This window comes from Myotis davidii, unplaced genomic scaffold (genome assembly GCF_000327345.1).
Source record: "Myotis davidii unplaced genomic scaffold, ASM32734v1 scaffold316, whole genome shotgun sequence".
Classification (NCBI taxonomy): Eukaryota; Metazoa; Chordata; class Mammalia; order Chiroptera; family Vespertilionidae; genus Myotis; species Myotis davidii.
Window position 1 is genome coordinate 281398 of NW_006287072.1, and position 13101 is coordinate 294498.

The window sequence follows — 13101 nt, forward strand, 5'->3', positions numbered from 1 at the left end:
GTACCCTAATTAAGTTAATAACAATGTACCTACCTATATAGTTTAAGTTTTAAAAATTTGGCTCTCAAAAGAAATTTCAATCATTGTACTGTTGATATTTGGCTCTGTTGACTAATGAGTTTGCCAACCACTGGTATAGATGTACCACAGTTTTTTAATCCACTCAGTTGCTGATGGGCACTTAGGTTTTTTTCAAATCTTATCTATAATAAATTGTGCTGCTATGAACATAGGGGTGTATATATCCTTTCTGATTGGTGTTTCTGTTTCTTGGGATATAATCCTAGAACTAAGATTACTGGGTCAAATGGGAGTTCCATTTTTAGTTTTTTGAGGAAATGCCATACTGTTTTCCACAGTGGCTGCACCAGTCTGCATTCTCACCAGCAGTGCACAAGGGTTCCTTTTTCTTCACATCTTCTCCAGCACTTGTTGTTTGTTGATGATAGCCATATGACAGGTGTGAGATGGTACCTCATTGTCATTTTGGTTTACATCTCTTGGATGATTAGTGACTTTGAGCATGTTTTCATATGTCTCTCAGCCTTTTGTATGTCCTCTTTCAAAAAGTGTCCTCTTTCAAAAATGGTCCTTTGCCCATTTTTTGATTGAATCGTTTATTCCAACACCATTTATTGAAGAGACTGTCTTGACTCCATTGTATGCTCTTGCCTTCTTTGTCAAATATTAATTGGGCATAGTGGTTTGGGTAGATTTCTGGGTTCTCTATTCTATTCCATTGATCTATATGTCTGTTCTTGTGCCAGTACCAAGCTGTTTTAAAAACAGTGGCTTTGTAATACAGCTTGATATCTGGTATTGAGATTCCACCTACTTTGTTCTTCTTTCTCAGGATTGCTGCAGGTATTCGAGGTCTTTTTTTAATTCCAGATGAATTTTTGGAACGTTCGTTCTAGGTCTGTGAAATATGCCATTTGTATTTTAATGGGGATTGCATTGAATCTATAAATTGCTTTGGGTAGTATGAACATTTTAATGATGTTGATTCTACCAATCCATAAACATGGTATGTTCTTCCATTTGTTTATGTCTTCCTCTATCTCTTTTTTAATGTCCTGTAGTTTTCCATATCCTCATTTTTTTAAAGTAGTTTTTTTGTCTGCTCTGTTTGGATATTTTCTGCTACCTTGTTTTTCAAATTTCTGGTTCAGTGTTCTGCTTTATCTACTCTGCTGTTTATTCCTTCTAGTATATTCTTCATTTCAGATATTGTATTCTTCATTTCTGACTGGTTCTTTTTTATATTTTCTATGTCCTTTTTCATGCTGTTGAAGTTCTCACTAACTTCCTTGAGCATCCTTATAACCATTTTTTTTCTTGAATTCTATATCTGGTAAATTGTTTGCCTTTATTTCATTTAGCTCTTTTTCTGGAGATTTCTCCTATTCTTTCTTTTGGGGCATGTTTCTTTATCTCCTTAATTTGGCTGCCTCTTCATGTTTGTTTCTATCTGTTAGGTAGATCTACTATGTCTCACAGCATTGGTATGCTGGCCTTACGTAGTAAGTGTCCTGTGTGTCCTTGTTGTGCACTCTCCTTGATCACCTCAGCCAGGTGCTCCAGGAGTGTTCCTTGTGTGGATAATGTGAGCTCTCCTTTGGTAATTGAGCCTTGATTGCTTTTGGTCCACCGTGCCTGGGGTCAACCCTCAGGATAGCTGACTGTGAATATAGACCCCCAACCACTGTGTATGAACTGCAGTGCAGGTGCTGGACAAAAATGGAATTTGCCTCAGGAGTGTCTTGTACCTGCTGAGATCTTCTTTTGGATATGCCCCTTATGAAGCAAATTGGATCCTGATCCAATGTTTAAACCTGGCCACTGGGTATGTTGGTCCTGGGGCCTCTTGGGAGGGACTCTGATTCAGGTCAATATCAGCTGCTGCCTGTGTCTGGCCATGGGCACCTGTTTGAAGCTACAAATTGGTACACAGTTTGTGGCTGCTTTTGCTGGATCTAGGTGTGTACAGGAAGGCCCAAGCTGCACACCAATGTTGACTTATACCAGCACTAGGATCTGGGCAAGTCAACAAAAGACACAAGGCACTTTGAAATCTGCATCTGTCTACCTCTGCCTGACAACTGCCTGTTAAAGTCAGTCACTGAGAGCCTCTGGAGATATTCAAGTGGCATACGATAGGTTCTCAATGAGTCCAGGTAGGTGCGAGTAGTGGTCACCAGACTGATACAGGTTCAAACTTGGTGACAGTGCTGGGTTTGAGGCCACTCAGTATCAGTTTCAGAGTGTACCAAATCTAGCTGCCATTCACTAGGTGCTTGCACAACTTTATGGTGGGGGAGGGTTTCAAGGCATTATCAGGGTGAGGCCAGCAGAGTTTACCAGGCACAAACAGTCTAAGATTTGGCTGTGTGAAGGGAGAGCTCTGCACTGGTTGAGCATTCAAAGGAAAAATGGCCCCAGTCCTAGAGCCACACAACTCAGTTAGTCCCAGATTCTGCCAGTAGCCAGATCTCAGTAGGATGGGGCTAGTGGATCTCTCTTGAGGACTTGGGGGAAGGAGAGGGGAGTGGTCCCCTCTCTGGAGCTGCACAGCTCAGTCTGTCCCAGATTCTGTTCAGACCATGGCAGGGTGGAGCCAGGAGGAATCCAGCAGGTGACGTCAAGAGGGAGCCCAGAGGGTGTGACTATTGCATTCCCCCAAGCTGATACCATAAGGAGGAGCATGCCCCACCCAAGAAAAATGTCATCTGTGGTGTGAAAGAGTGACTTAGCAAAGGAGTCTTAGTTGCTATTTCTTCATCGCAGAGCCACAAACCTCAGCCTCTCCTGTGAATCTAGTCCACCCTGCTCTTTTCTCAGCTGGAGCCCAGGGTGAGTGGTTCCAAGATTTTGTGCATTGGTCCTTTAAGATTGCATGTGTCTCTAGCAGACTCTTTTCTCTCCTGGAGGACAGACTCCCCACTGATTTTCACAGTCAGATATTATATGGGTGCCTCTTCCTGGCTCTGGTGCCGTGGGCTGGAATGCCCAGTTTGGGGTTGAGACCTCATGCTTCACAGAGGAAACTTTGCAGCTGCGTTATCGCTCTCGAATCTCAGTCACAGCAGGCCCTGTGAGAGCAGGGCCAGACATTTTGGCATCTCTTCCCTTCCTGCCAGTCTCAATGAGATTTCTGTAAATCTTTGGTTATAAGACTCCTGGTCTTCAATTGGTTATTTGGGTTGATTCCTCTATATTTCAGTTGTAATTTCATTTTTGTCCTGGGAGGAAGTGAGTGTAACATCCACCTAGTCTGCCGCCATTTGGGATCCCTACATGTTCTTTTGCGAGGTATTTATTCAAATATTTTATCCACGTTTAATATTGTCTTCTTATTATTTTGTGGTAATTCTTTATGTATACTTGATTTCATGACACTATCAGATATTAATATTATAAACATTTTTGTCCAATGTGTGAGTTGCCTTTACAATTACTTAATGTCTTAAGACAGCAAAATTTTTAATGTTGATGAGGCCAGATTTACCTTTTATAATTTGTATTTTGTGTAATAAATCTTTGCCTGCTCCAAGATTGATAAGATTTTCTCTTGTAAAATTACCTTACACTTAACTTTACTGCTCCTTCACTTCATTATATTGTACCACTTTAAGTTACTTGTAGTCAATTTCCCTTCTGACTCTTCTTCCTCTCAACATTGGACATTTCCAAGGTTTTTCTCCCTTTGATTATCAAATAATGTGTGTTCCTCAAAAAAGATTTAGAAAACAAAAGAAGGCAGTAATTATAATAATAATAGCACCGGCTTTGAGTGCAGTACTTACCATATGCTAACTATATAGTGGTGGAATGTGATGGTTAAGAGATCAAGTCTAAGAGTGAGGCTGCCTGGGCTAAAATTCTGTTTCTATAACCTTCTAGTTGCAGGGTCTTGGTTAGTGTTTTACTCAGTGAAAACTTACAAGATATAATAGCAATTTGCAGTAGAGTTTTTAGTAGCAAAGGATACAGAACAAAAGCATCAGAAAAAAAGATGTTCATCTTCGAAGTCCAGAGTTCAGGCATCAGCTTCTCTGGAAGCTTCTTCCTTCTCTGGCTTCTTCCTCATCTGAGGCCACACAGGATGTCCTTTTTCTCTGACAGAGAAGCACTGGGGGATGTATGGAATGTGTCTGCCCAGGGAAGACTCTTTGATTCCTAAGGTTCAAGTCCTTTTTGTGGGGGCTAGTAGCATAGGCACATTCTGCTTCAAAATCTGCCATGACAATCAAAACTCTGGACCCAACACTAAAACCAAGTGCACATCAGCAGTCTTAATGTTAGTGCAAAGGAAGCTGAGAAGCCAGCAAGACATGGCCCATTGCTCCAGGTGTATATAACAAAATCATTAATTACTAACACAAAAAAAACTCTCCAAGGGGCACATTCCCTAAGGTGGCCAAAGGTCAATCATGGTTCCCTTGGAGACAGCAAGGAGTTAGCAACTACACCTGCTGTGTTCATTCTTTTCTCACAAGTAGCCTCTCTAAAGCCTCACTTTTTTCATCTGTAAAATGAGAAAACAGATGTGCTTCCTTTATAGGGTTGTTGTGAAAATTAAATGAGATTATATATGTAAAGCTTTCAGCATTATTTTGGTACATAGTTATTGCTCAATGACTACTAGATATTATTAATACTAAGCATTTCCTTCTCTGTCATATAAGGATGACAGTATTTGTTTCATTGCCTATAGCAAGACTAAAATGCAGTCCTAGCTGGTTTAGCCCAGTGGATAGAGCACCGGCCTGCAGACTGAAAAGTCCCGGGTTCAATTCCAGTCAAGGGCACATGCCTGGGTTGTGGGCTCGTCCCCAGTAGGGGGTGTGCAGGAGGTAGCCCATCAATAATTCTCTCTCATCATTGATGTTTCTATCCCTCTCTCTGTCTCCCTTCCTCTCTGAAATCAATAAAAATATATTTTAAAAAAATAATAAAATGCAGGCCTAGTAGATAGAGAGCTTAGCATAGGGCTTGGCCTTAGATCCCTATGCTAAGCTCTCTACTACATGCTATGCACTCTGATATATTTGTATTCTATTTAATGTGTTGTTGTTTTTTCAAAAATGTTTGTCAAATATACTAGGAAAAAATGGGTTACTACTCAATGTTCTTGGGTTCCTAAAGTTGGGTATATGACACTTGGCCCCTCTCTTTCTCTTTTTTTCTTCCCATACTCTATCTGTCTTGGTTGGTTTACCCTAGAAGTAGACCCAAAGATACAGGTTATTTATTTGGGAAGTGATATAAAGAAACAGAGGACAGAAATGAGAAGGAAAAGCTAAAATGAGGTGTTATTGAGCCAGTTGCTGCTGTGGGTGACTGGGGCTCAGTCCTACTGGGAGCCTCTGGGGATCTGGGTAGAATTCCCTCAGAATGGTTTCTCCAAAGGATGGAAGTCTGGGACATTTATCCACAGACTTCTCTCCTCCTTAGTTGAGTGTGTCTAATTCACTTCCCCACCTGGCTGCAGAAAAAAATGGAGAGGTGAAAAGTGGGTACTTGCATGGGGCTGTCATCATGCATAGAAGCCTCCACACAGCCTCCACTGAAATACCAGTGAGCCAAGAGCACATGGGCAGAGCACAAAAAGCAGCTGCTGCTCCCTCTAAGCACGAAGGAGTAAACATAGGCATCTCTGTCCAATACACAGTGCCTTTCCCTAGGCAGCCAATCTCAGGGTCTTGCAGCCATTCAGACAGGCATAACCTGAAGAACTTGCTTTTCCAGGCTTGGCTCTCAACACATAAATATAGTTTAGAAAAATCTTCTGCCTTTCTGAACAAAGCTATTTTTCTGCTGTAAACTCAGATAAAAATCGAATTTTAGTTGTAGTTAGAAATGCCTTCTAGATCAAAAGGTAACTCCCCATTCCATTGATGCCCATCATTGCTTCAATGGATGGGGAGGAGGGGATTGAGGGGAAAAAGAAAAAGCTCTAAAACGAGTTCCAGAATATTCTTTCTCTTACTTTAATCACACTTCCTAAATATTCATAATATAGGACGGGTATAGCCTAATTTATTTATTTATAAAATTTTCTAAAATTGGATAGTGTTTTCATTTTCTCAGTATCAAAAATAATATTGTAGCAAACATCTATATATATAAAAGCCTAAGTGACCATTATGACCAGACAACCAGACAACCAGATGACTGGCCTGTAGTTATGATGCACACTGACCACCAGGGGACAGATGCTCAACGCAGGAGCTGCCCCCTGGTGGTCAGTGTGCTCCAACAGCGCCCCCCACCCCCCGGCCAAACTCCCGTGGTCCCTCCTCGCAGCCGGCCAGTCTGGATCGGCCCCAATTGCCCACCAGGCCAAGGGACCCCACCTGTGCATGAATTTGTGCACCGGGCCTCTAGTCATTGTACATAATTCTTTACCTGAGTTTCATATCATTTTACCAAGAGAGATAGGTCACAGCGGAAATAGAGAGTTAAAGAATATGGACGCTGTAAAAGCTTTTGATCCATATCCACCTGTTGCTTTCCAAAAAGTGTAGATTTAACCAATTTGTACTCTCACCATCATGTGTGTGCATAGGGAAATTTAAAAACATTTAAAAAAATCTCAGTGTTGAAAATTTAGCAAGTATAGAAAAGTGTATATTGTCATAGTAATAAATAACCCACAATCTTGAGACAGCCACTACTAACATTTTAATATATTTTAGTCTTTTTCATTCTTATATAATGTACATGTATAATTTAAGAACAAAATAGAACATACCACATATAGAGTTTTATAATCTGGCTTTCTCATCTAATATTACATTCCATTTCCCAAAAAGATAATGGTAAATGTTTGCACAATGTTTTATGGGTGTCCATTAGGAATCGTGTTTGGCTCCTATGAACAGAGTTTGACTAATATAAACATAACGGTTATTTTTTCTTATGTAATGAGACATCTGGAAGGTGGCAGTTGATGGCTTTGTTACAGTGGTTCCAGGATATCAGAATTGCAGTCGCTATGATTCTCCTGGCTTTTCTCTCATTGTCTCCAAACGGCTGTTGGAACTCAAGCCATCATGCCAGTTATCAAGACAGTTGGGGCCAGGCAGCAATCTAGGCAGCTGCAAGTCCCACCCATGGACTTCTATTTATATCTTATTGGCCATCCTAATCTTCAAGGAAGGCTGTGAAATACAGTTTTTTTTTAGCTAAGCACATTGCTGGCCACAATAATATAGGATCTTGTTAATGACAAATAAGAGGAGAATGGATATTGGGCAGCCAGCAATCTGCCACAGACTTATAAGTATGGATGTAATATTTTATTTAACCAATCTCCTATGGAGTAGTATTTATTTTTTTCCTAATTTTCACCATTATGCCAATTGCCATAGTAAGCATCCATGCACAAGCATCTCTTAATTGTTTCTTATGATAAATTTCCAGATGGAATTAATAAATTAAATCATGGAATGCAAAATTGCTTTCCAGAAAGGTTCTACTTTCTGCAGCAGCATATAAAACCACTGGGCAGTTATTCTGAGAATCTTTCATTGAATACGTGCTTCCCATCCAACTCCAGATGGTCCCTTGTGATTCTTTCTTGAATATTAATATTCTTCACCAATGTTAGACAATGTAATCAATCCTTAAATAGAATATGTCAAAGTGGCGAACGCTGAGCAGTATGTCTTTAATTAATTAAATATGTACCAGAAGAAAATGTCCTTGTGGAATGAGCCTGCAAAGTGACACATTTTAGACTGGTAAGTTCTTATATTTTCATTTTCTAAGAAGTTCCTGAAGTAGTTTTGATGCCAATAATGACATGGGGCCACAGGAGAAAGGATGACAAGGAAAAGACCCATCTGAGAATCATCAAGAAACCTCAATCAATTTAGGATCTTTAAAGTTTAATATTAGAAGCTATTATGAAAGATATGAATCCTAATACAACTATTGCTATTCTGCAAACCAATGCAATTTTAGCAAAGTTTTGAAGCCCCATCTATTGACTTGTATTCTAGTGGAACTAATGTTAGCAGAAACAGCATAGCTAAGTCATTGAGCTGGATTCCTCCACAGACACAAGTCAGAGCCAAAATTTGAAATACTTACTGGTGTATACAGATAATATGTTCTCAAAATTTATACTTCAAATTAATTTATGATAAATAAAATTGAAATGTTTAAGGCACTGTGGAACTACATTAAAAAAAAAACCCTCAGAGTAGCTCACATTCAATTAATGTAGTAAAATTAAAAAGTGATTGCAGCAAATGCTTTAGTAAAGAAGATCGCTTTTTAAATAAGAATAATCATCCAGTTGTTCATTTTTTGAGAGTTTGGTTTGTACTCCCAGGTTTCTTTAAGGCAAGGCAGGGCTTTAAATGCTGTCAAAATTTCCATGGTCTTTAGCTTGTCTTGCTCAACAAAGATGAAAGCCATTGGAAAAGTTACATTTGCACTGTGTTCTTAGAATTTAGTCTGTTTTAAATAGTGCTGTGTATGGTCACCTAGGTCCATGGAATGTCACACATGTACCTATTTCATGTGTAGCACAGCTCAACACTCGAGGGCAGATTTTATTGCCCATATCTCACACCCAGGGAGCAGGGGCCATCACTCGCTCAGGAGGGAGGAGACTAATTTCACCTCCTTGAGGCACAAGCAGTCCAGTTCCAGTGTTTCAAACCAGACCTGTCCCCATCATAGGAGTCCAATAAATATTTGTTGAATTTTTTATATGGTACAAACCAAATTTATGTCTAAGTGGTAGGATTATATTTGAATTTCTTCTTTTTACTTTTTTATATTTTATGAATTTCCTGCAAGACATAGCTGGGACATTTGTGATCAGGTAACTGTGTGCATAGCTGCATGTTTGGGGCATTCCAGATCATAGTTCCTGGAACATTTCTGCTAACTTTTTTGAACTAGTTGAAATGGGTTTGTTGTATCATACTGAATTGAGTATCTTTATGAAATATAATTAAGTATTTAATTTTAATATTTAAATTAGACATGAGCTTTGAATTCTACTTTTATTTCGCAGTACAAATTAGGTAATGAACAGAGACTAAAAGAAAATTAGTAAATATATCAATCAATTGAACTCGAACTTTTTACTTAAATTAAGTCTTTAAAACCAACACAATAATATATGAATACTACAGTCTTACATTTTATGCTAATAATTTATTTATATAATTAAAAATTCAGACTGGCCAGTGTGGCTCGGCAGTCAAACGTCAACCCAGGAACCAAGAGGTCACTGGTTCGATTCCTGGTGAGGGCACATGCGTGGGTTGTGGGCTCGATCCCTAATGGGGGATGTGTAGGAGGCAGCTGATCAATGATGTTCCTCCCTCATTGATGTTTCTCTATCGCTCTGCCTTCCTCTCTCTCTAAAAAGAAAAAAAAATCAATAAAGACATATTTTTAAAAAAAGAGATACATTTTTAAAAATTCAGATTCGGAGATTTGTTCTTTCTATTTGTGATTTTCCTATTTACTTAAGCCTTTACTTTATTTCATCAATATTAAGAAAATTATATAAAATTTTAATGGATTTTTATTAAACCAAATGTACTGCTTATAGTTTAAATATTTTTAGTGACTTAGTCATAATATACTTTTATTTTTATTTATTCAGGTAAGATTTTTTCAAATTAATTTTAAATTTTTTCAATTATACATTCAATAGCATTTTGTATTAGTTTCTGGTATACAGCATAGTGGTTCAACTATCATTTATTTTACCAAGTGTTCCTCGCTGATATTTCCAGTACCAAACTGGCCCCATACAACATTACATTATTGACTATATTTCCTCTGCTGTACTTTACATTCTCATGACTATTTTGTAACTACCAATTTGTACTTCTCAATCCCTTCACCTTTTTCACCCAGACCCCAACACCCCTCCCCTCTGGCAAACATCAATCTGTTCTCTGTATCTATGAGTCTTTTTATGTTTTGTTTGCTTATATATATTGTTCTTTAGATTCCACATGTAAGTGAACCATATGGTGTTTGTACTTCTCTATTTGACTTATTTCACTTAACATAATGCCCTCTCCATCCATGCTGCTGCAAATAATAAGATTTCATTCTTTTTATAGCCAAGTAATAGTTCCACTGTATAAATGTATCTTTTTTTTTTTTTTTTGGCCACTCATCTATTGAAGATTACTTGGGTTTCTTCCATAGCATGGCTATTGTAAGTAATGCTGCAATGAACATAAGGGTGCATATATTCTTTTGAATTAGTGTTTTGTTGTTGTTTTTTTGTTTGTTTGTTTTGGGGGGTTTTTTTTGTTTTTTAATATATTTTTATTGATTTTTTACAAAGAGGAAGAGAGAGAGACAGAGAGCCAGAAACATCGATGAGAGAGAAACATCGATCAGCCGCCTCCCGCACATCCCCCACCGGGGATGTGCCCGCAACCCAGGCACACACCCTTGACCGGAATCGAACCTGGGACCCCTCAGTCCGCAGGCTGGCGCTCTATCCACTGAGACAAACCGGCTCTGGCTTGAATTAGTGTTTTGAGGTTCTTTGGATATATACCCAGAAGTGACATCACTGAATCATAAGGCAGTTACCGGTATATTTTTAATTTTTTGAGGAACCTCCATATTGTTCTCCACAGTGACTGCACCAATCTGCATTCCCACCAACAATGCACAAGTTTCCCTTTTCTTCACATCCTGGCCAACACTTGTTTGTTGATTTATTGATGATTAGAGGCTCAATGCATGAAATTTGTGCAGGAGTAGGCCTTAGTTTCCCCCAGCTGCCCGCATTAGCTTCCCTCTGGCACCCGGGACCCAGGCTTCCCTCGCAGCCCTGGCTTCATCTAGAAGGTCTTCCAGAAGGATGGCTGGGCTAAGTAGCATATTACACTTTTATTATAATAGACTAGGGGCCCGGTGCACAAAAATTTGTGCGCTCGGGAGGGAGGGAGGGGTCCCTCAGCCCGGCCTGTGCCCTCTCGCAGTCTGGGACCCCTCGGGAGATAACGACCTGCTGGCTTAGACCTGCTCCCGGGTGGCAGAGGGCAGGCCCAATAGCTAGTTGCAGCCCCTGGTCGGGCTCAGAGCAGGGCCGATTGGGGAGTTGGGGCACCACCCGGTCATGCACAGAGCAGGGCGGATTGGGAGGTTGCGATGCCACCCTCAGTCACACTCAGGGTAGGGCCGATTGGGGGGTTGGGGCCCCGCCCCCTGTCACACTCAAGGCAGGGTCGATGGGGAGGTTGCGGCACCACCCTGTCACGCACAGAGCAGGGCCCGTGGGGGGCGAGGGGTTGGGGAGCCGCACCCTGTCACACACAGAGCCGCAGGGTGATCAGGGGGTTTGGGCGCTGCTCCCTGTCACACTGATCCCGGTGCCAGGAGGCCTCTCGGCTCCACTGGTCCCGGTGCTGGGAGGCATATTACCCTTTTACTATATAGAATAGAGGCCTGGTGCATGGGTGGGGGCCGGCTGGTTTGCCCTGAAGGGGGTCCTGGATCAGGGTGGGGGTCCCCACTGGGGTGCCTGGCCAGCCTGGGTGAGGGGATGATGGCTGTTTGCAGCTGGTCACACACCCTTCAGGGTGGGGGTGCCCACTGGGGTGCATGGCCAGTCTGGGTGAGGGGCTGAGGGCTGTTTTCAGGCTGGCGGGTGACTGAAGCTCCCAACTGCTCCTTTTTTTCTTTTTTTTTAATTCTGGGCCACCTTTAGCTCTGGCTCCAGCTCTGAGGCCTCTGCTGCTGAAAGCAGGTATCTGGTTTGTTCCGGTTCTATAATCGAAACACTATATCAACTCCAGCTCTGAGATTCTGGCAGGCTGAACGCAGGTTTCTGGGGTTTTTTTTAGCTTCTATATTTGTTACAATGTTTCAAACTGCAAGCTCAGAGGCCGGCAAGGCAGGCGGGGAACGTTGGAGTCCTTGGTCACTGAAGCAAGCAAACCTCATGCTAGTTTCCAGCTGCCTGGCTGCTGGCCGCCATCATAGCTGGCAGTTAATTTGCATATCTCACTGATTAGCCAATGGGAAGGGTAGCAGTCCTACACTAATTACCATGTTTCTCTTTTATTAGATAGGATAGCCATTCTGACTGGTGTAAGTGATATCACATTGTGGTTTTAATTTGCATTTCTTAGATGATTAGTGACATTGAGTATTTTTTCATATGTCTATTGGCCATCTATATGTCCTCTTTAGAAAAGTTTCTATTCAGGTCCCTAGTGTGTGTGTGTGTGTGTGTGTGTGTGTGTGTGTATTTGATTTCAGAGAGGAAGGGAGAGGGAGATAGAGATAGAAACATCAATAATGAGAGAGAATCATTGATCAGCTGCCTCCTGCACGCCCCCTACTGGGGATTGAGCCCGCAACCCAAGCATGTGCCCTTGACTGGAATTGAACCCAGGACCCTCCAGTCTGCAGGCAGACGCTCTATCCACTGAGCCAAACCAGCTAGGGCCCTAGTCCATTTTTATATTTGATTGTTTATTTTCTTAGGGTTGAGGCTTTTATAAATTTTGGGTGTTAATTCTTATTAGATGTACCTTTGGAGACTATGTTCCCCCTTTCAGTGAGTTGTCTTTCCATTTTGTTGAAGGTTTTCTTTGCTGTGCAAAAATATTTTACTTTGATGTAGTCCCATTTGTTTACTTTTTCTTCTGTTTACCTTGCCTGAAGAAATTTACCAGAGAATGTATTGCTAAGAGAAATGTCCAAGATTTTACTGCCTGTTTTCTTTTAGGATTTTTATGGTTTCCAGTCTTATATTTAAACTTTTAATCCATTTTTAGTTTATTCTTGTGTATGGTGTAAGAAGGTGGTCTAGTTTTTGTGTGTGTGTGTGTGTGTGTTTTGTTTTTGTTTTGTTTTTTTTTTTTTGCACAAATCTGTCCTGTATACCTAGCACCATTTATTGAATAGACTATCTTTACCCCATTATATTTTCTTGCCTCCTTTATCAAATATTAATTAACCATAAAGGTGTGGGTTTATTTTTGGGCTCTCTATTCTGTTCCATTGATTTACATGTCTGTTTTTATTCCAGTACCATGCTGTTCTGATTACTATGGCCTTGTAGTATAGTTTGATATCTGGTAGCATGAT

The 13101-nt window shown here is 40.6% G+C and overlaps 1 long non-coding RNA gene across 1 annotated transcript in view; it reads right to left on the reverse strand.

The window, feature by feature from the left end:
* Nucleotides 1–11329, reverse strand: part of LOC107182326 — a 15577-nt gene extending 4248 nt beyond the window's left edge. Inside the window, exons 1-2 of the long non-coding RNA XR_001513053.1 lie at nucleotides 11319–11329; nucleotides 1697–1705 (exon numbers count right to left, since the gene is read on the reverse strand). This is a non-coding gene — a long non-coding RNA (uncharacterized LOC107182326). The remainder of the gene's footprint in view (nucleotides 1–1696; nucleotides 1706–11318) is intronic.
* Between the last annotated feature and the right edge of the window lie 1772 nt (nucleotides 11330–13101).